Source organism: Bos taurus, chromosome 4 (genome assembly GCF_002263795.3).
Source record: "Bos taurus isolate L1 Dominette 01449 registration number 42190680 breed Hereford chromosome 4, ARS-UCD2.0, whole genome shotgun sequence".
NCBI lineage: Eukaryota > Metazoa > Chordata > Mammalia > Artiodactyla > Bovidae > Bos > Bos taurus.
The window spans coordinates 57,055,121-57,075,738 of record NC_037331.1 but is presented as its reverse complement, the minus strand read 5'-3'; the positions used below and the strand labels follow the sequence as shown (position 1 = coordinate 57,075,738).

At 39.7% G+C, this 20,618-nt stretch overlaps 1 protein-coding gene across 5 annotated transcripts in view; it reads right to left on the bottom strand.

Moving 5' to 3' along the window:
- The window catches only part of IMMP2L (inner mitochondrial membrane peptidase subunit 2), a 961,484-nt gene that overhangs the window by 646,956 nt on the left and 293,910 nt on the right, over window positions 1–20,618 (bottom strand). Inside the window, exon 5 of one of the 5 annotated variants that reach the window (XM_024991061.2) lies at window positions 190–20,618. This exon is cut by the window's right edge and continues 57,718 nt beyond it. The exons of the other annotated variants lie outside the window; for them this stretch is intronic. The gene's annotated coding sequence lies outside the window, so the exon portion shown is untranslated. Of the gene's footprint in view, window positions 1–189 lie in introns of those variants that run through there. 5 annotated transcript variants of the gene reach the window in all.

Genomic DNA, 20,618 nt, shown 5'->3' with positions numbered 1-20,618 from the left:
ATTTAGAACTTAGAAGTAAATGCACAGCATAATATTCCCTGTTCATTATCCAACTCTCAGCAATGTCATTTCCCTCCTAGACCTGACCCGAGGAAGGGTACGTACTTAGTTGCTACTCTCTATGATTACTGCCTTGTATATTCTACAAGACCTGATTAAGGAGATAGTCTTCTGTGTCTTGTGTAATCAAATTAGAACTCTTTTTTTTTTTTTTTTTTTTTAAGCTACTCCCTATCTAAATGTCCCTTTTGCCCTTTGGTTTAGAGTTTCATATAGTCAACACATTTTGAGGGTCTATTATGAATCAAATTACCAAATGTCTTAGAGATATAAAATGAATGGAACTCAAGAAGCTTGAAGTCTAATGAATAAGACATATACGTTTAAGGCCAATTATTATATAATGCAAAAATGCTGCAGCAAAGACAGGCATGGTTGCTATTGGAGAAGAAAATTTAACCCAGACTAAAGGGAATAAGGTGAAACATTACAGGAAAGAGCCTTAGGCTAAATCATCAGGAACCAGTTATTCAGATGATTCAGACAGGCATTTCAGGTATGAAAATCTAGGGGCAAAATGAGAAGGAAAGCCCGTAAGTATAAGTGAGAGGAAGACTGCAATGCGGTTGGAGAGTTAATCAAGCCTCAGGTGTCATGCTAAGAAAGATGGAATTTCTCCTGAAAACTGTGAGGAGCCACTGAAGGATTTTAAGCAGGAATGAGATATTCTCACAGAGCAGCTTCAAGTTTTAGAAGAGAACATTGGGAACGGTATGCCAGAAGTCTGTTAGGAGATGACCACAACAGTCAACATGAGAAGAGATGAGATCTTCAGCCATCTTAGTGGTGTAGGGAAGGAGAAACAGTAATCCACGCAACAAGCACAGAGAGCCCACCACTGCCATGTACCGTCCTAGGAATTAGGGGTACAGCCATAAGCATAAATCTCAGCCCCCGTGGGACTTCTTTTCTAATGACACAAACTATCTATAAAAAAGATGACTAGTGAAATAATACTATTTCAAACAGGAATAAGTAGAGAAGGGCAAAGGCTGGGAAAAGACTGTATCTGGGAATGCGGTTGACATCTCATCAAGAAAGGTCAGTGTAGAAGAGCTGAAGGAAGTTAAGAGTAGCCTGTGAGAAGTCTGAGTCTAGAGCACTTCAGGAAGACATAAGATCAAGTGCAACCAACAATAACAGGACTGTGCTTGCCTAAGTGGGAGGAAAAAGTGGGGAGGTGGAATGGGAAGGGATGGAAGAAGATAACAAGGAAAGCAGTTAAGTCTCTAAATCTTTTGCTATTTGTCATTTCTACCACTTAGACTTCTGAGTAGTAGATGAATGGTGTTTATCCAGGAAGAAGAGACAATCTCTGAAATGCCTATAGCAAGATGTATCTAGCTCAGGATTATCTAGTGAATAGAACCTTAGATGTGTGAAGGATGTCTCCTTGAATAACAGCTTATTGGATATGTATCTTGTCTCTATCATATACAGATATAACTCTAGAAGATAAAAAGGAGATGTCTTATAATTTAAACATTCCTCTGTCTGAGATAATCTTATCTATTCTAAACCAGAGGATCAGCTCCAATGTGGGAAGGACCTTGAGAGGTGCCTTCACCAACCTGGACATCTCTCTAGTTTGTCTAATTCTTTTGATTGCCTATATCCAGTAGTCATGTATGGATGTGAGAGTTGTACTATAAAGAAAGCTGAGCACCAAAGAATTGATGCTTTTGAACTGTGGTGTTGGAGAAAACTCATTGGATTGCAAGGAGATCCAACCAGTCCCACCAAAAGTGAGTCAGTACTGAATATTCATTGGAAATACTAATGCTGATGCTGAAACTCCAATACTTTGGCCACCTGACGTGAAGAACCAACTCATTTGAAAAGACCCTGATGCTGGGAAAGATTGAAGACAGGAGGAGAAGGGGATAACAGAGGATGAGATGGTTGGATGGCATCACTGGTTCGGTGGTCATGAGTTTGAGTAAGCTTTGGGAGTTGGTGATGAACAGGGAAGCCTGGCAAGCTGCAGTTCATGGGAGTCACAAAGAATCAGACACAACTTGAGCAACTGAACTGAACTGAGTGGGTAAGATTTCTGATTCACGTTTCTGTGATTTGACAGTCTAGTCCTATTTGTTTGCTCAGAGAGTAATAGCAAGGAGGCCAGTGTGCTGAACATTATGATTGGGAAGGGAGTCATAAAATGGTGAGTTCAGAGTGGTAAATGAGAGGCTGAAAGTACAGTACCATGTAAGCCATTATAAGACCTTTCCCAGTTACTGAGAGAGAGATAGGAAACCAAAGAAGAGTTGGGAGTGAAAAAAATGGCACAGTAATTGTGACTGGTATTGTGAGAAAAGAAAAGGGTCCCAAAGGTAGAAAATGGAGCACCAGTTAGGAGGTTGGTATAAGAAGTAGGTAAAAGATGATGACTTAGAGAGGTAGAGGTAGTGAAAAATACTTATTTTCTGGATATACCTTGAAGAAACAACCCACAAGATTTGCTGACAGATTAGATGAGGAGTATAAGAAGAGAAGAATCAAGCATAAACCCCAAATTTTCTAGCCTAAGACCCTGGAAGGATAAAATGGCCATTTACTGAGAAGAGGAAGACTATGGGAGAAGCAGATTCCATAGGGATAATCAGGAGTTCTGCTTTGAATATTTTGGACTTTATCTAATCAGGCATCTAAATGGAGATGACAAATGGCCCACTAGATAATTGAATCTGCAGTTTAGGAGATAAATCTAGAATCAAAAGTCAAAGTGAAGTCCCACAGTCATGTCTGACTCTTTGAGACCCCATAGACTGTAGCCTACCAGTCTCCTTCGTCCATGGGATTCTCCAGGCAAGAGTACTGGAGTGGGTTGCCATTTCCTTCTCCAGGGGATCTTCCCAACCCAGGGATTGAACCTGGGTCTCCTGCATCACAGGCAGCCGCTTTACCTTCCGAGCCACCAGGGAAGCTGGTGTAAATCTGGAATAGAGATGTAAATTTGGGATTCATCAGCATATAGATGGTATTTAAACCATTGGCCTGAATGAAATCACCAGGAGACTTTGTTGTTAGAGAAGAGATCCAAGCACTGAGCACTGGGGGACTACAGTCATCAGAGATCAGAAAGAGCAAGAAGAACAAGAGAAAGAACTAAGAAGTGACTAGGGAAAAAGGGAGACACCAGAAGAATATGGCTTCCCTGGAAGCCATGTGAAGAAAGTTACCTTACCTGATAGTCCAGAAAAATGAGGATTAAGATTTGTTCACTGTATTTGGCAACATGGAAATCACTATTAAAGAAATCTCATTTTAGGAAGAATGGTGCTAAATGAAGGGCAGTGAGTGAGTCTGTCATCAAAATTATGCAGGATTAAAAGCGCTCTAAGAGAAGAGATCCAGATTTGGGTCTATTAGCTCACCCCATAGAGTCTAATCCTTTAGGTATAAAGTGAAAGTGAAAGTGAAGTCACTCAGTCGTGTCCGACTCTTTGCGACCCCATGGACTGTAGCCTACCAGGCTCCTCCATCTGTGGGACTGTCCAGGTAAGAGTACTGGAGTGGGTTGCCGTTTCCTTCTCCTTTCCAACCCAGGGATCGAACCCCGGTCTCCCGCATTGCAGGCAGATGCTTTGCAGTCTGAGCCACCAGGGAAGACTCTTAGGTATAAAAGATGCTTCCAGATAATTTCTGCTGAAGACAGCGGATGAAGATTTCATTTGTTTTCTTTTATATGTACCCTCTTGGCAAGTACACATCTGAAAAATTTGCCCAGAAGAAACTAATTCTCTAAGCAGGAATTTTCTTTAGGTTTCTGCCCCAAAGGAATTCAGTTATGAATGGGAACTTTAGGGCTGGATACTAGCATTAGCCATGGATTAATTACAAACCAGAAACCAAAACTGACAGACTAGAAGTGGGCCAAGTTTATACAGAAGATTAGACAGTAAGGTTGATATCCAAGCAAAATTCATGTGACCTCCAGGGAGGTTGCCCCTCCATCCTAAGGCTGGGGACACTGTGTATCGAAGCATCCGTCTACTCCCCATACTCCATCTGCTAGTGAAGCAGCAGCTCTTAGGTCATGGCAAATGTAGACTGGGGAGAAAATGATAAATCTCCCAGAGGCAAGTCATTGGTACCCACAGCTGTGCAGCCTGATACTCAGGATAGGAACCAATGGGTTGAGGACCCAGATATCCTGAATTGACCCCATCAACTTCCAATCTTTTGTTATCCAAGTCTTTTATACAAATAAGTAAAAAGGTTAATTATTTTAAGCAAGCTCGTTTACAGATCATTGGAAACAATTATTAAGTTGATGAGCTTCAGAGAGCTGTGGGATAATTTAGCACTAACCTAAAGAGATAGACAACATTTCTAAAATGTTGCTTATTTTAGCAGAAAACAGTTTAAGGCAGATTCATTTTCACATGGTTCAGCTGACAGCCAGCTTCCCACATAAATTCACGTGAATTCATTCTCTCTGCAACTGTCCCTGAACATAGAACAGACTATATTACTGAAAGGCTTTTTCTGTTTGAAATATATTCTATTAAGTGTTTTTTTTTTTTTTTTCCTACATCTTGGCTACATTTCCATGAGCAGTATTTTTAATCCAAATTGAAACTTCAACTTTTGTTGGGATTTCTGATTCCCAATGGAATCTGATAAGTATCATTCAACTTTTCAACAAACCCTTATGGAGCAGTTACAATGTACCAAGAACTGTGCTAATGAAGAGCTGATTTAAGAGGCCAAGTATTTCACTAAAAGAGTGAACGGGAACTTTTTTGGGGGTGGGGGTGTGGGGAGATCAGAAACTCTCTGGAAAGGGACAACATTTGGGACAGACTGTAAAAGATCGTCAGAGTTTCAACTGGTAGAAGAGCATTCAATGAGCAAAAACAGAACAGAGGAAGAAAGCAGCCTGTCCAAACAGAAGGGAAGATGGGGCAGGAGAGGTGATCATATCACAAAGAGTGAGTCTCCTGGTGATGAGGCTGTCTTGAAGGAGGAATCGGGGAAGCTTCAGAGGCAGGAGAGGGTGACAGAATTCTGGTCTGGTTTCTTGAGGCTGGATGCAGGATAATGGATACCTTAGCTTATGAGACCAAGAGAGAATATGTGGTCAAGTAACAATAGAGGGAGTGTTCTGTTGCTCTTCTGGGGAATGGGAAGAGAAATGCAGATGTTGTAGGCATGAAGGAGCAGATGATATACGATGACTGGGGAAATGACTGATTACAGAGTCAGCAAGGTCCTCCCTGACCATTCTATTTAGAATGACATCAGGACACACACACACAACTCCACTCTTTTCCATTTTATCTTTTTTTCATGGCACTTAACCACCATTTAACATAAACTAATTTAAAACATACTTTAAATCATATCTTACTCATTTAGTTTATGGTCCATCTTCCTCAACTATAAAGTAAGATTCCTGAGAGCAAGGGCTTGGATCTGTTTTACTCACGCTACCACTGCAGGGATTTACTAAGTATTTGTTAAATTAATGAATACGTGAAAAAAAGACCCAAATGACTGAAGTATGATGGTGTCATTATCAGAAAATTAATGGTTTTAATGGGGTCAGGGTTTTCTTTTCTGAGTCATGAAGTTATAGATGATTATAGCAGGGTCAAGAGACCTGGGTTGTCTCCTCTCTGGCACTAAGGTGATCTGTCAATCTAGGCAAGTCATTTTTTTTCTATAAACTGTGTTTCCCTCATCTGTAAAATTGAGGCTTAATTAAACTTATATGTCTACTGCAGGATTAAACTGAGTCCCAATTTATTTAGCCTGGGATATAGGACCTTCCTGGCGAAACTGTGAAACAGCCAAATTCTAATCATGTCACTGCCCTTTTATACATATGGTCAAAATCATTTACCCAGAAAGAACTTATGCTGCTATAGACATGTTTCCATTTAAAGGATGTTTACAAACGGCACTTTTCCTAGTTCTTGGATCAAGCTCAGTGCGGGCAAGGTCACAGCCTCTTCCACAAGGTGAAAGCGGAGCAGGGCCCGGGTGTCCTTGATCTATGTCTCTGCCCTAGCTTCCCAGTGTTCCAGAAAACTTGGTTCTCCAAAGACCACCCTTAACTGATTTAACGCCCTGTTATCTGAGTGGTTTTCATAATGAGTTTGGTCCAAGGAGCCCAATTACAAATTAATTTCCTCCCAACCTCCAAGATCTCTTTTAGTGTTAATATGCTATATTTCTATAAGTTTTAATAAGACCTCATCCAGTTGTGGAGTTTTATAAGACCTCATCCAGTTGTGGAGCTGGATAACCTTTCTTCCTCCTAAATACAAATTTACCATCAAAATATGTATGGTCCCACCAGATAGCTGTTTCTTTAAGCACTGAAAAGAAGCGTAGTGATTTTCAATGAGAGGAATTTCAAGTGGTTTGAAAGAGTTATAAATATAACTGTAAAGTCTTTGGAAACAGGAAGCTATAGAGATATATTCAATGTCATGATTTTAACAGAGCCTAATTTGTTGTTACTTAACATTCCTATATCACTTGGTTAGCATCATGGCTCATGAGCTGTAGGGTAACAGAAGAAATGTGCCATCTGCTTCACTGCTGGGAGCACTGGTCTCCTGAGGTCACTAACTGTGATTATAAATGTGGCCTTAAAGTAAACAGTGACTCTGTGCCCTAAGAGGCCAGAAGCTCAGATGTTCTCCTTGCAGTTCTCTCACTGATTTACTGGGCAACTTCTTAGCGGGAGACTCTTAACCTTGAGTGATCTCTCTAACCCGATCTTTAACAGACTTGATAAGGGCAATCTTTTTTTCCACTCTCAAGCTTTCAGATTAGATTACATTTTTTCTATATACCATTCTCCAGGGATAATATTACTTATCACCCACTAAGGTGTTGGCTGAGTTAATTAAAATATGATTCCAAGATAGACCACAAATTGAAATGCTAAACAAGGATCATTCCCTCATGTCTATGAGTTCATGAGCCATGGTGTAAAAATAGTCTCAATTTACTCTTTCTATCACTACAGAGTATCTTCTTCAAAGAAGAGTAGGGTAATGCCAGCCCATTCATGCCTGTATATTAACACAGTCAAGTATGATAATTCAAAGGATTCTGGAGAATCCCATGGAGAGAGGAGCCTAGCTGGCTATAGTCCATGGGGTCGCACAGAGTCGGACATAACTGAGGAGATTTAGCATGCACACACAATCATTAATAACCCCAGCTTTACAAAAAGAGCAGAGGAAGCAGCCATTTATACACTTGCTTTATACTTAGAAGGTCTCTGCCCCACAGTTTCTGACTCATCAGCCCCCTCAACAATGATGTTTTGTATTTTGCCATTAGAGGTTTACTCCTTTCTGTTATGTATTATTCTCCCCAGATAGTCTCCTAAAAGCCGATATCCTTGGAAGACGGAGATATTAGGATGCAATCAATCACTAACGCTGTGTGAATCCCCCTAGGCAGGAGGAACTCCAGAGCCTTAGAGGTTTGGGAGCTGGCAGAGTGAGAAAAGGGAGGAAGCAGATGTCTAAGACAAACTTCACCTATCTCACAGTTTTGCCCAGGGCAGGCTTCCAGTAATAGGCTTTTGCTTTGTGATGTAGCAATGGGAAAATACAATGGTAATTTGCTGATTTCAAAAATTCAACCTCACAAAAAAAGAAAAATGAAAAGAAAAGACAAAAACAAGCAACAAACAGAAAATGATAACTATATCCGTAGGGTACTTTTGCTGATCCTTGGTAACTTTGAAGTACCTGCAAATCATGCCTATTCTTTATTATTTCTGAAGTAGGTAGAGTAACCCAGTGACCACGTAAGGCACAAAAGCCAGGACCTCAGAGGAAGAGAGTACCTCAGCCTCGGAACCCTGGCATAAGGACTATGCTACGTCTATATGCAAAGTCGTTAGTGTCTACGATCACACGCCCAGGCATGATTTGATTACACGGCAGAGCAGAGTTTGTGAAGACAAAGGAGGTTTTCATGTAATATTTATGTCAAAAAGCAGCATTTGCCCATATAAGGCAACCTTTACACGATTCATTTCCTTGTCAAAACAAATATCAGTCTTTAAGTTTTTGTATTATTACATTGTCTCATCCACCAAAAAAAGAACATAAACATGAAGAAATGTTATCTGTGTACAATAAATTCATTCACAGGAGAAGACTGAATAAACGACAAGATGTTTAGGCCAAATCAAGTACATATTACCTTGGAAAACACACAATTATGCCAATTGTAAAACTGAATAACAAATATTAATACAAAAACTATAAATGTTTGATATAAACTTTGGCCTCTCCAAAGAGTCACTTATTTCCTCTTATAGTTGAAGAATGAAAATGATTGTTGTAAATATCCTATGGTGAATATAATATTTTCTTCTCTATGTGGAAGAGGATGTTAAATATGAATTTTAATTTCTCGTAGTATGTACTACAGTTTAAAAAAAACAATAACCAGTGTTGACATCAGGAAAGAAAGAATTATTTTATCAAAATATGGACTAATGTGTTTAAATCCAGCTAACCCTCCATTATCTCTTCTAAAAGAAGACTTACAGAATACCAACCCACCACACAGAAATGCTTTCCTAAAGAGTATAATCCAAGTCCACTTAGAAGTTTACCTGGCGCTATAGCTTGGCTACTTACACCTTCTCTGAGAGCAAGCACATCTGTTCTCCTCTATCACTGACCCACCACCTTGGTGCTGGATCCCATCCAATCTACTTCCCTCAAGTACGTCATCTATCAGTGTTCCCTGCTCTCCTCTAACTCTTTAATCTCTCACCCTCCCTCTCCTGCACTTTAACCTAACACATAAACCTCCTGCAATTGAAAACCACTCCTCTCACATAATACTGTTTCCTACCTATGTCCTTTCCTCCTTTTCTGCTCAACTATACACCCCCAACTCTAATTCTTTAGCTTTTAATTAATCTTCAGCTCTCAACAATTCCACTTCTGCCTGCCCCCCAAGAAGCCTCTCAAAACTGCACTTTTCAAACTGACTGGTGACACTTCCTTTAGAGAAATTTTAGTCCTTATCCCACCATTAATATTTGACACTGTGGGCTTCCTCTTCCTATTTCAAACTCTCCCCTCGTTTCACTTCTGAGTCACAATCCCATATCTAAAAACGTGTTGTGTTTTTCTTCTATCTGTGTGATCCAATGCTTCTCTGTGATTTTCCCTGGGTCTGTCCTCAAGTCTGTAACCTGTACAAGCAGCAAACTTTGTTTGAAAAATAAAGAAATGGGCCAATACACAGACAGTCAAACCTATGGCTTGAAGCAAAAACCCAGGAGCCATCCGTGCCTATCTCAGGTTGGTCCCTCCTGATACACTAACATAATATTATGCAATGATCTTTCTAAAATGCAAATTTGAGTTTATGACTTCCTACGTTAAAATCCTTACATAGAAACCCAAAGCTTCAAGATCAAGGTCAGAATTCTTAGCATTGCACAGGAAGGTATTTGCCAGCAGGTACTGAGCTATTTCTCTAGCATCACTGGACTGCAACTCAAGCATCTAATGCTCTGATCATGCGATCTTGGACACCTGCACTGCCCTGAATGTGCCATGGTCTTTAATACCTCCATCCATCTTCCATGTCCCCTGTATTCTGATTCTAGAATACCTTTCTTCATTGGTATTTGCTTTGAATCTGTGTGATTCCTGCTCCTACCATCTGTGATTATGTGTGTATGTGTATGTATCTTCCTCACTCAACTGAAAAACCACCAGTTTGCCTTTTCTAGCACCTACTATGTAGCTGCCCATCAAATGGGGATAGAAGGAAGCCAGCTTATCTTTTACATTAAAAAATAAAAAAGAAACTTTTTCATTCAAAGAAAATGTGTCAAGCAAATGTACTATAGCATACATTCCATCACTTGGAAGTTATCATTACCTGCCTCCCATTATGATAAACTTCAGTGCCACCTTAAAGAAATCTCTTCTACTGATCCGCTTTCCATTTTTTCATGATGTTCCATATTATTCTTGAGCATAGTGACAGAATGCAATCCCAGAACTGAGGAGTCTAAATGCATTCCGTTTGTCACGAGTATTGTATTTAGCAAGTTGAATTCTTTTTATGCAGATGTAGTCCATCAATTATCTCATATATTTATCAGAGTTCATTATAATGGAAAAAAAAATTCTCTTTTGAAAAATATGAAGCACAAGAGGAGAAACCTTACGCTATTATGTGAACAAATTAGCTGTCAAAAGCAACTTTAAAAGACTCACCAAGTAGCATCTACCCTTTGGAAAGTAGTTTCCAAGGTTTAATCTAAGTAACTCCTACATAATACCTATTTCAACAATTTACATACTGTAAGTTTGCCTTGAAGAAACCTCTATCTAATGAAAACACAAGTATTTATCCCTTATTCACTTACTAAAAGCAGTTTTTCCTCAGTCCTCCAAAAAGGACAACAATTGAATTTCAGGTTATGCATACAAAAAAGGCATCTCTAAAAAAGAGCACTTACCTCTTACCTTACATGAAAAAGCTCAAAACTCTAATGTAAAGTAAAATTCCAGGACCATATGCTGCTGCTGCTGCTAAGTCACTTCAGTCGTGTCTGACTCTGTGCGACCCCATAGACGGCAGCCCACAGCTCCCTGTCCCTGGGATTCTCTAGGCAAGAACACTGGAGTGGGTTGCCATTACCTTCTCCACCAGGACCACATAGATCCTGTTAAAACTGCTGCATTCTCCACTGACACGCCCAGATGATAGAATGAAAAAACGTATAACATTTGAATAACATAAAGTTCATCATAAACTAAACTGTTTTGGGAGTAAAATAACAAATACACATAAGCCCTACGTAGACCCCTTTTCCCCCGCTCAGTCTACCTTTCATTACCTTAGGTAGTGGTTCTTAAGCTTCCATGTACATCGAAATCAGGTGAAAAGCTTATTAGTACAGGTTGTTGGGCCCTACACTCAAAGTTTCTGACACAGTCAGTGCTGGGGCCTGAACATCTGCATGTCTAAGTTCCCCAGTGATATTAACGATTCTGGGCTAGGGGGTCACACTTTGAAAACCACTGGCCAGGTAACTGCATCCACACAGATGCCTTCCAGGAGTCATCCAATCTCGTTATCAGGCTCATTACCCATATGATGTCTTAAGGGATCCTGAATGCACCATCCCTACACTGAATTGCTACCAAAAACCTATCTCGGGGGCGGGGGGGGAAATGCTACTACTATATATCAGGTTGTTCAACTGCAAAGCTTAGAAGTCATTATTAACTATTCTTTCTCTGGCCACATCTACCAAAAGGCCAAAACTGTCTCATCTATTCCTGCACATCTTTCCAATCGATACACTTTACTTCATCCCCAATACCACCATGATCAGGCTCAGCATCATCTCATGCTTGGAACAAGTAGCAGACTTCTAACCAGACACTCCACTTCTACCTTTGCTCCCTTTCTTCCCCATAGTGCAGCCAGAGCCACCATTTTAAAACATAAGCATGGTGATGTTAAAACATTCCAATGACTTCTAGACCTTTAGAAACAAGGTCTAAAGTCCTTCCTATAGTTTCTTATAGCCTCTAAATAAGGTTTCTACTCTCTCTCTCCAGGCTTATCGAGCATAGTCCCACTTCACCATGCTGGTGTCACGTCTCTCTCTATCCTATCTCAGGGCTTCTGCTTATGATGGCACCTCTATACATCTTCTACCTAACTTTTTCTAGCAAATCCTTCATTCCTTGATTCATGAGAATAAATTAAACAACCACATTCTCCCAAGTCTCTGTGCACTGTCCCTTCAGTATGATCAATCACATTTGAAATTGCTTGTTCCTTGTAAATTGACCTCACTGGTTATCTCCACAAGGAAACATTATGTCTTGTTCACCATTTTAATCCCAAGCCCTGTTTACTGCTTATTAACAAGCAGTAACAAGCCCCAAAGTAAGCACAGATTGGTTGATAAACATGCAATTGCAAAAATTTTGTTATTTGAATAGAGATGAGGAGTGAGAAAAAGTTGAAAGTGGCTGGCCAAGCTTGCCGTGATGCCTGGCCATGGTTTGTTCTCACAGAACAGCTCCAACTTTTTCAACAGGTCTCACTTAGCCCTCCTTTTAGTCCACATACCTCACAATCTAGACCAAGCCTTGCCACTGGCAGAAAGAAAATAAAGCCTCCAAGACAGCATCTTATTTGCTTAGTAATCCTCTTGCACTGCCTACGTGTTCTAGCCCAGTTTTGCAAAAGACAAGCTTCCATACGGTTGCTGTGACTGTTTCCTTCATTTTGCAACTCCCTGCCAATTCTGCAAGACTGTGCTTCAGCCTGATCCTCAGTAAGTACTTTTCTGCCTCAAAATCCAGCATACTTCTGAGCCCCAAATAAAAGAGAAAATCAGGCCATCCCTTTAAGAGTATCCCCAACAATAGCCACCTGTCTGAATCTTGAACAGTCACCTTTTCTTCACTAAGCATCTGCCTGCCCCAAATGGACTCTTAAGCAGAATCAATACAGGTCTTCCACGAGAGCTACACTGCTAGCCCTTATCTTTTCAGAGCCATCTCTTATGTTGGAAGCTATCAACAGAATCTTTGTCATAAGACTCATGTCTTGATTTCACTAAGATTCATTCTCTTGTCTTTCATATGGCCTGTGGAGTGTTGTTAATCTCTGTTCTTTCATACATTCATTTAAACACTTACTGAGAACTTAGTGTGTGACAAATACAATGCTAAATGTTGAGGATATAATAATAATTAAGAAATCACATTGCCCTGTCATTTAGAGGTTGCATAAAGAGATCACTAAGATTATTACATAGAAATATGTACTGAGATGCTGCAAGAGCCCAGAGGTTAGTTAACTGATCTCCTCTTGCTGAAAGAGGAGATGATGGAGTCTTGATGGATAATCAGAAATTAACTATGTTTTGAAGAACATTACAAAAAGAAGGAGCGCCTTGAGCAAAGTTCATAAGTATAAAATATCAAAGGCCTCAGGGTGAAATAAAAATGGCTCAGCATGGCTGGAAAATGAGGTATGGAGCCACAAGTAGTGGGAATTTGGGTGGGAGAGATGGACGGAGGTCAGATCATGGGTGGCCATATTCGACTTGACATACTAAGGAGGTTAGACTTTGTTCTCAACAAATGACACCAGTGTGAAGTCTCATGGAGGAGACTGGCACAGTCAGATATGCCCTTTGATATATATTTTTAGAAGAAAGTGTGCAGAAGAGGTTCGAGAGTACAAGACCAGGGATAGGCACAAAGGGGTCACTGCAGCCATCTCAGATGGACAAGGAGGAGCTATGCCAGCAAAGCAGCAGGAGGAATGGAGAAAAAAGGCATGAGAAGAGTTGGAACTCATATGGAGAGGATCTGGAAAACTAAATGGACTCCAGAGTAACAAGCTCTAAATACAGGACATGCTGGAGGACAGAAAAATAGGTACTTGCTGTGGGAGCAGGGTCCTCATGAACAGTTTGAGCTTCTGCCTTGAGGATACAGGAGGTGCAGGTATCTGGTTGTGGGACTTCTCAGAAGACACTCATTCTGCCTGATTAGGGGGTGCTTCCTGAGGGAGTTGGGTCCAAAGGTTTCCCAAGCTTTGCTCATTTGGAAGGTGAAGTTAGGAGCAGTCAAAGCTGAGGGAAAATCATACCAAACCCTTGGAGGTGCACTAAGTAGTCCGAGAGCTGACAATTAGGCTCAGTGGGAGCATGAGTGGAGCATGAGGGCAGAGCTCAAAGTAGGTGTGAACCCAATGCCAGAAGGATAAATACACCTGTGTCATCAGTTAGATTTATTAATATAACCAACTCATTTTTGCTTGTATACTATAGATATTGCTGGAAATTGATGAAAATTACTATCTTGTCTAGAGTTTCCTCAACCAATACCCAGTTTTGCAAGTCTTTTCATGGAAAGAAAATGTGCTTTCTCTGGCTTTTCCTTTATGTGCATGCTCGGTCACTCAGTTGTACCTAACTCGTTGTGACCCTACGGACTGTGGCCCAAAAGGCTCCTCTGCATGAGAATCTCCAGGCAAGAATACCAGAGTACATACTCTACCAATGCCACCCAAAATTATTACTTGTGCCTGGTTTTTACCTATACCAACTTTCCCCAAAGAAAAAAATAATTACAGCCAAAATACAACATGGTAGGTAGCTCTAAGATGGAAAATTAGTGTGAATAGCCTGGCAATTCCTACAGGAAAAATTGACAAATTCCTAATTGGGTAGGATAGCCCTTTTAAAAAGCAATGAAGTCATTATTATATAATATGAAATCTTAAAACTTCCATTAAAAGGAAGGTTAGACTGATTCTTAAATAAGATGCACTCATACTAAGAATTTTTTTTACAGTAACTGAAAAGAGTCTTAATTATTTCACTTTCTTTATTTGAGCCTCTCTTAAAACCTTATTGCCAGTTATTTGGGCTGATGAATGTAGTCAATAAAGAAGAGCCTTGATTTTAATACTCCGCCCTCAAAGCCTGTGCCTCTTGTGGTTTTCGGATAGGCTATTGTTAGATTCATTTATAGTAAAATAATTACCAGCTCCGTAAGCCAGACACATTGCAGGTTATCTATTGTCCCTTAGAGGACCGTTGGACTGTTCTTAACAAGCATTCTAAATTACAGTAGCAGCTTTATTGCAATTAACAAACAGACACGAATCACCAATCCAGTTATATCTCAAAAGAGAAGGATTTTCTGAAGTAGACTGCTATGCTTGTTTTCTGAACAACTGTTTTGCAACCCTGAAATCAAAGACCAGTCTTTAAGCAAATAGGCACATGTCCCAGGAGCAGGGAATACAGAGAGACTGGCTGTTTTTGCTATTCCCAACAGTTGAAGAGTAACACTACAGTGGTTTAGAGAATTAACAGAGCACAGACAGGAACAGATACCAACATTTCCATCAGTATGTAAAGCACTCACGCATCAGTATTTACAGCCCTATCCCCTGGACAACTCTCAGCCTCAGACCCCATAGCAGTAGTACCAAGGCACAATGCCATTCCATTTACACGTTCTAATCTTGACATGTGTCAAAATCAAACTTGGCAAGCTTCCAGTATACCTGAATGCCTTCATGTTCTGAAAAAATGCAACTGCTCTGCACATATTTATAAGAATCCCATAGAGGCTCTGAGAGGATCTGCTAAGAGGGACATGGAGACCACAAGTCAGTGCCTGCAGGTCAATAGACCCACAATGCCCACTAACAGAGGGGCACCCTCTAACGAGATCTGGACGCGGCCCAAATGCCTCTTCCTCTGTAATAATGGTAAAGCGCTCTGACATAAGCAGGTCTACCAACAAACTCTAATATCTCTGAAGGGAATCACCTTGTTAAAAAGGATGGTCAGGTTATGGAATGAATTCTTAATGTCTTTGGACCAGAATTCTTGTCCTTCCTCCCTTTGCATGTTTAACTTGAACTACTTCCCATAACTAATCCCACACTCCACAAACACACGGGGGAGACTGGCAAGGGAGACAGCAATTCTATTGAAATTTTAATAATGAAGAGTCTACTTCTAACAAATTAGAGAGACCTTAATGAGACTGCTGGGTGGGTGTGTCCGAGTGTGTGTGTGTGTGCATGAGTGATTTACAAGGCAACACAATTCAGCCTTCAACATACATTATGCACTACTTCTCTGTCCTTTCTACCCTAGCACGTGTGAAAAAAATCATGTTCTTTGCATGGAACATGGGCAAACATATAAACCTACTCCTGCAGATAGAGGTCACTGGCCTGGAGGCTACAGCCACTCTCTGTCTCCCTCACCATAAACCCTGTATTTGAATTGATAAAATGCTATATTGTACATTGCTATATTGTAAATTTAAAAATTCCATCACAACTGATGATTTCAAAAATCAAAAATCGCTGGAAATCCCACTAACTCAGAGATAAGCACTGTGAATGCTTCAGTAAACATTATCCCACTTATCGCTATAGGCATATACAGAAGCATATGACTTATGCACATCAGGTGTGAAGCTCTGTAATAATGCATGATTTATATGTATTTGTATTAAATCTCAAACTGAATGCTTTTTCATCTTTAAGCTATGAATTTGAACATGAAGAATGAAAACCAAATAAAATATGGTCTCTTATTCATAACACTTTTATCATTTTCTAGCTTATATGCATTGAATTTACTCTACCCGTCTCACATGTACCAACAATTTAGTTTTTGTGTGTGTGACCAAAACTGTTTCCTTGGAACCTATGCATAACTTGCCCCCAGAAATTAGACTTCAAACTCTACCTCCAGTCCAACATTTAAGATGTTTCGTTCTTCTTAACAGAAGTAGAAAAATTCATTTCCAACAGTTTCTGGGGTCACTGAAACAAGTCTCCATGAGAATAAAATATTTGTCCTGATTATTAAGAAACAGAACATAAAGGAGGGGATTTGAACTCCCTGAATAATCAATAAGGGCAAGGTACATAAGTTGTCTATAAGGAGCAAGTCTGTTGTGCTGTTTTTATATCGATAGTCAAATATATTTTTGTAATTGATTTTACTTGAAGAGGAGAGCAAATCACATAGAGTCAGAACTATTTTATATTTAAGCAACACAGAAAGACTTAAACCAGACTTTGGCATGTATCTAGGAGTTACTAAACATCACAAGGGGCACAAAGCTGGTCCTCCGAGTGGTCCTAGGCAGCTGCAGTGAGCTGAATGGTGATCAACTTCCCACAATGGGTTGTCCATGTCCCAACTCCAAGAAACCGTAAGTGCGACTGTGTTTGCAGAAAGGGTCTTTGCAATTAAGCTATCCTGAGATAAAAGCATCTTGAACTAAAACTGGTCCTAAATTCAAAGACAAATCCTTAGAAGAAAAGGGGATACAAACAGGAACACAAAGGCGAAGACCATGTAAAGATGGAGGCAGAGATCAGAGCTCCTTCTAGAGGTCAAAGAACTCCATTGATTGCCAGCAACCACCAGAAAACTAGGAGGAGGGCAAGGAACATATTCTCCCCCTGGCAAGAACTAACCCTGATGACACCTTGATTTTTTTTTCTTTTTATGGGCACTACATGGAGGCTGTTAAACTGCTAATAAAAGCTTCATTTTCGCTAAGTCATTTAATGTTATTTTGACCATTTTAACACTTCCAAATGCACCACCAAAAGTTTCAGCATTCAAAACTGTCCAAAGTAGAAAATGTTTGAGAATCACTAACCTGCAATATTTCAGAATCATTGTGGTAGGTACTGGGCAAATAAACATGAATAAATCACTGCATCATGAGGCTTGTAAAACTTATCATCTGTTAAACACACACATACACAAAAATTATAGAAAAAGGCATATGGATCAACTTCTTGCCTAGCAGCATGAAAAGTTCTGCTGATCTGGTCTCCAGCAAAAGTAGTAAAAAGTATTTAAAAAAACCAAAACATAAAGACTTTCAGGAAATGGTTCTGAAGGTAAACAGTAAATAAAAACAGTAAAGAAAGTCTATGGAAATTCTGTAAGAAAACAGGAGTCTGTGGAATTTGAACCAAACCTTTACCCTCTCTCCTTAGTACTAGTTCAGAGATAAAGAGGGACATTTTAAAATGATAAAATAATTAATCCATCAGGGAGATATAGCGATTTTAAACACGTCTGACAATAGCCTGCTAAAATATATGAAGCAAAAACTAATAGAAATCAACAGAAAAATAGACAATTCAACAATAATAGTTGGAGACTTCAATACTCTACATAATGGATAGAACAAATAGCAGATCAACAATAGAAGACTAGAACAATGCTTAAAACCAACTAACCAACTAACAGATATGTACAGAACACTCCACACAACTAAATATGCATTTTTTTTCAGGTGCACATGAAACATTCTCCAGGACAGATCATATGGTAGGCCATAAAATAAACCTCAGTAAATTTAAAAGAATAGAAATAATACAACATATGTTCTAGAAACACCATGGAATGAACTTTAAAAATCAATAAATGGGAAATTGTGGGAAACTCTGAAATATATAGAAATTAAACAACACACTTCTTTGAACTGAATGTTTATGTTCCTCCAAATTCATATGTTGAAACCATAACCTTCTATGTGATGGTATTAGAATGTGTGGTCTTCAAGAGATGATTAGAATAACTTATGAGAACCTACTGTACAGTATAAAAAACTCTACTCAGTGCTCTGCAGTGACCTAAATGGGAAGGAAATTTAGACAATGGGGGATATGCGTGAACATATAGCTGATTCACTTTGCTTTACAGAAGAAACCAGGACAACACTGTAAGGCAATTATCCTCTAATAAAAAATTAAAAACAAAAGAGGTTGGAACACTCATGAATGGGATTAGTGCCCTTACAAGAAGTGACACAGAGAGCTTACTCCCAGACTACAAGGAGAAGATGGTCATTTTCAAGGCAGGATAAGAGTCCTCACCAGGACCTCACCATGCTGGCATTCTGATCTCAGATTTCCAAATTCAGAACCACGGCAGATTTCTGTTATTGATAACCACTCAGTTTATGGTATTCTGCCATAGCAAACCAAACTGACTAAGATACTCCTAAATAACCAAAGGGCCAAAGAAGAAATCAAAAAGGCAATCAGAAAAATAATGTGATAAACAACAGAATGGGAGTTAGCAAGGAGCTAAAAGAGCACACAGAGAGTAGACACTAAATCTCCACGGGAAAATGCAAGACATCTCCACAGAGCAAAAGCAGCAGCTTTTACGGTGGGTCTCGAAAGATGAGAACGCAAAACAAAGGAAACAGAAGCAGCTTACCAAAAGCAGGGAGGTACTGAAGTGCATGCTATATTCTGGAATGAAGAGGCAGATCAATGTGAATGGAGGGTAGGGCACCTCACAGGACAAATGCAGTAGAGAAAGATGAGGCTTACAAGGGAGGTTAGGGCCAGGTGGCTGATGATCAAGTACACTATTCTATGGAATATCAACATTATTTGGCTTTGGTTTTTTTAAGGATTTTCTATTTCTTTCTTTCTTTTTGATGTGGGCCAATTTTAAAGTCTTTATTGACTTTGTTATAATATTGCTTCTGTTTTTCTATGTTTTGGTTTTTTGACTGAGGCATGTGAGATCCTAACTCCCCAGTGTGGGATTGCATCAACATGTCCTGCATTGGAAGGCAGAATCTTAACCCTTGGACAGCCAGGGAAGTCTCTGAATTTTATTTTGGGTAATAGGACATCATTAACCTTTTTGTAAGAAGAAAAGTCACATGATCAGATTTGAGTTTTCTACAACATTCTATAGGACTTCCCTGGTGGCTCAGATGGTAAAGCATCTGCCTACAATGTGGGAGACCTGAGTTCAACCCCTGGGTCAGGAAGAGCCTCTGGAGAAGGAAATGGCAACCCATTCCAGTATTCTTGCCTGGAAAATCCCATGGGCAGAGGAGCCTGGTGGGCTATACAGTCTATGGGGTCGCAAAGAGTCGGACATGACTGAGTGACTAAACTTTCAAACTTTCATTACATTCTGTATCACAGTGTTCACGTGTATATCACCATTTTCTCTTCAATATAAAACATAAGTTTTTGTCATCAGGTAAAATACCCTGTATAGGGCTTCCCTGCTGGCTCAGTGGTAAAGAATCCACGTGCCAGGCAGGTGATGTGGATTTGATCCCTGGGTCAGGAAGATTCCCTGGAGTAGGAAATGGCAACCCACTCCAATATTCTTGCCTGGGAAATCACATAGACAGAGGAGCCTGAGGGTTACAGTCCATGGGGTTGCAAAAGAGTTGGACACAACTTAACCACTAAACAACAATAACAAAACACCCTGTACTTCCTCTGGCTCCACCACAATTACTGGCACAGTGCTGGGGACACTGCAGCAACTTAATAAAATAGTTACTTCTTTTTTTTTTTTTTAACTGCACAAAGAGTGCAAAATTCCTAGAGCTATTTTTGCCCATAAACTGAAGATTGTTTCTTTTATTTTTTTAATTTAGTTAGCCTTGCTGGCTATTCAGTATAATTGAACAAATTAGACCTGAATTGTGTTTCTTTACCCTTTAAAGCTACTAGGAAAGACGACTTAATACCCACTTGACTTTCTTATGTGTAGCAATTTTAAAGCAACAGAGCTTAACAGGGAATAAGATCAATTAAGATACCAGATCTTTGTTACTGTTGTTTATATCCACAAGAAGGTAAAAGCCATCTGCATCTAAAGACCATAATAAAATCTGCAACAGAGCAATGTGCCAAATATATTAAATTTATTTTAACTGTTCTAGAAAAAAAAAATTGTAATGATATAAAAGCACAGCAATTTAGGAGCCTACGAGCAAATTTAATCTCAAAGCATAAAGCCTTACCATCATTCACTAGGGAAAGAGTATCTCCCACCTTGCCTAAGAAACTAAAAAGATATACACAGGATTGGGGACCACGGGAAATACATAAGAAGATAGTGGGGCAGAAGCCATCCAGCTGAGGTTATAAAGCTCAAAATTTAATATGACTCAATCATCTTGGTTTCACAGTTCTCTCAAGCAAAGCTTAATAGCCTGAAAACAAAAGCGGAT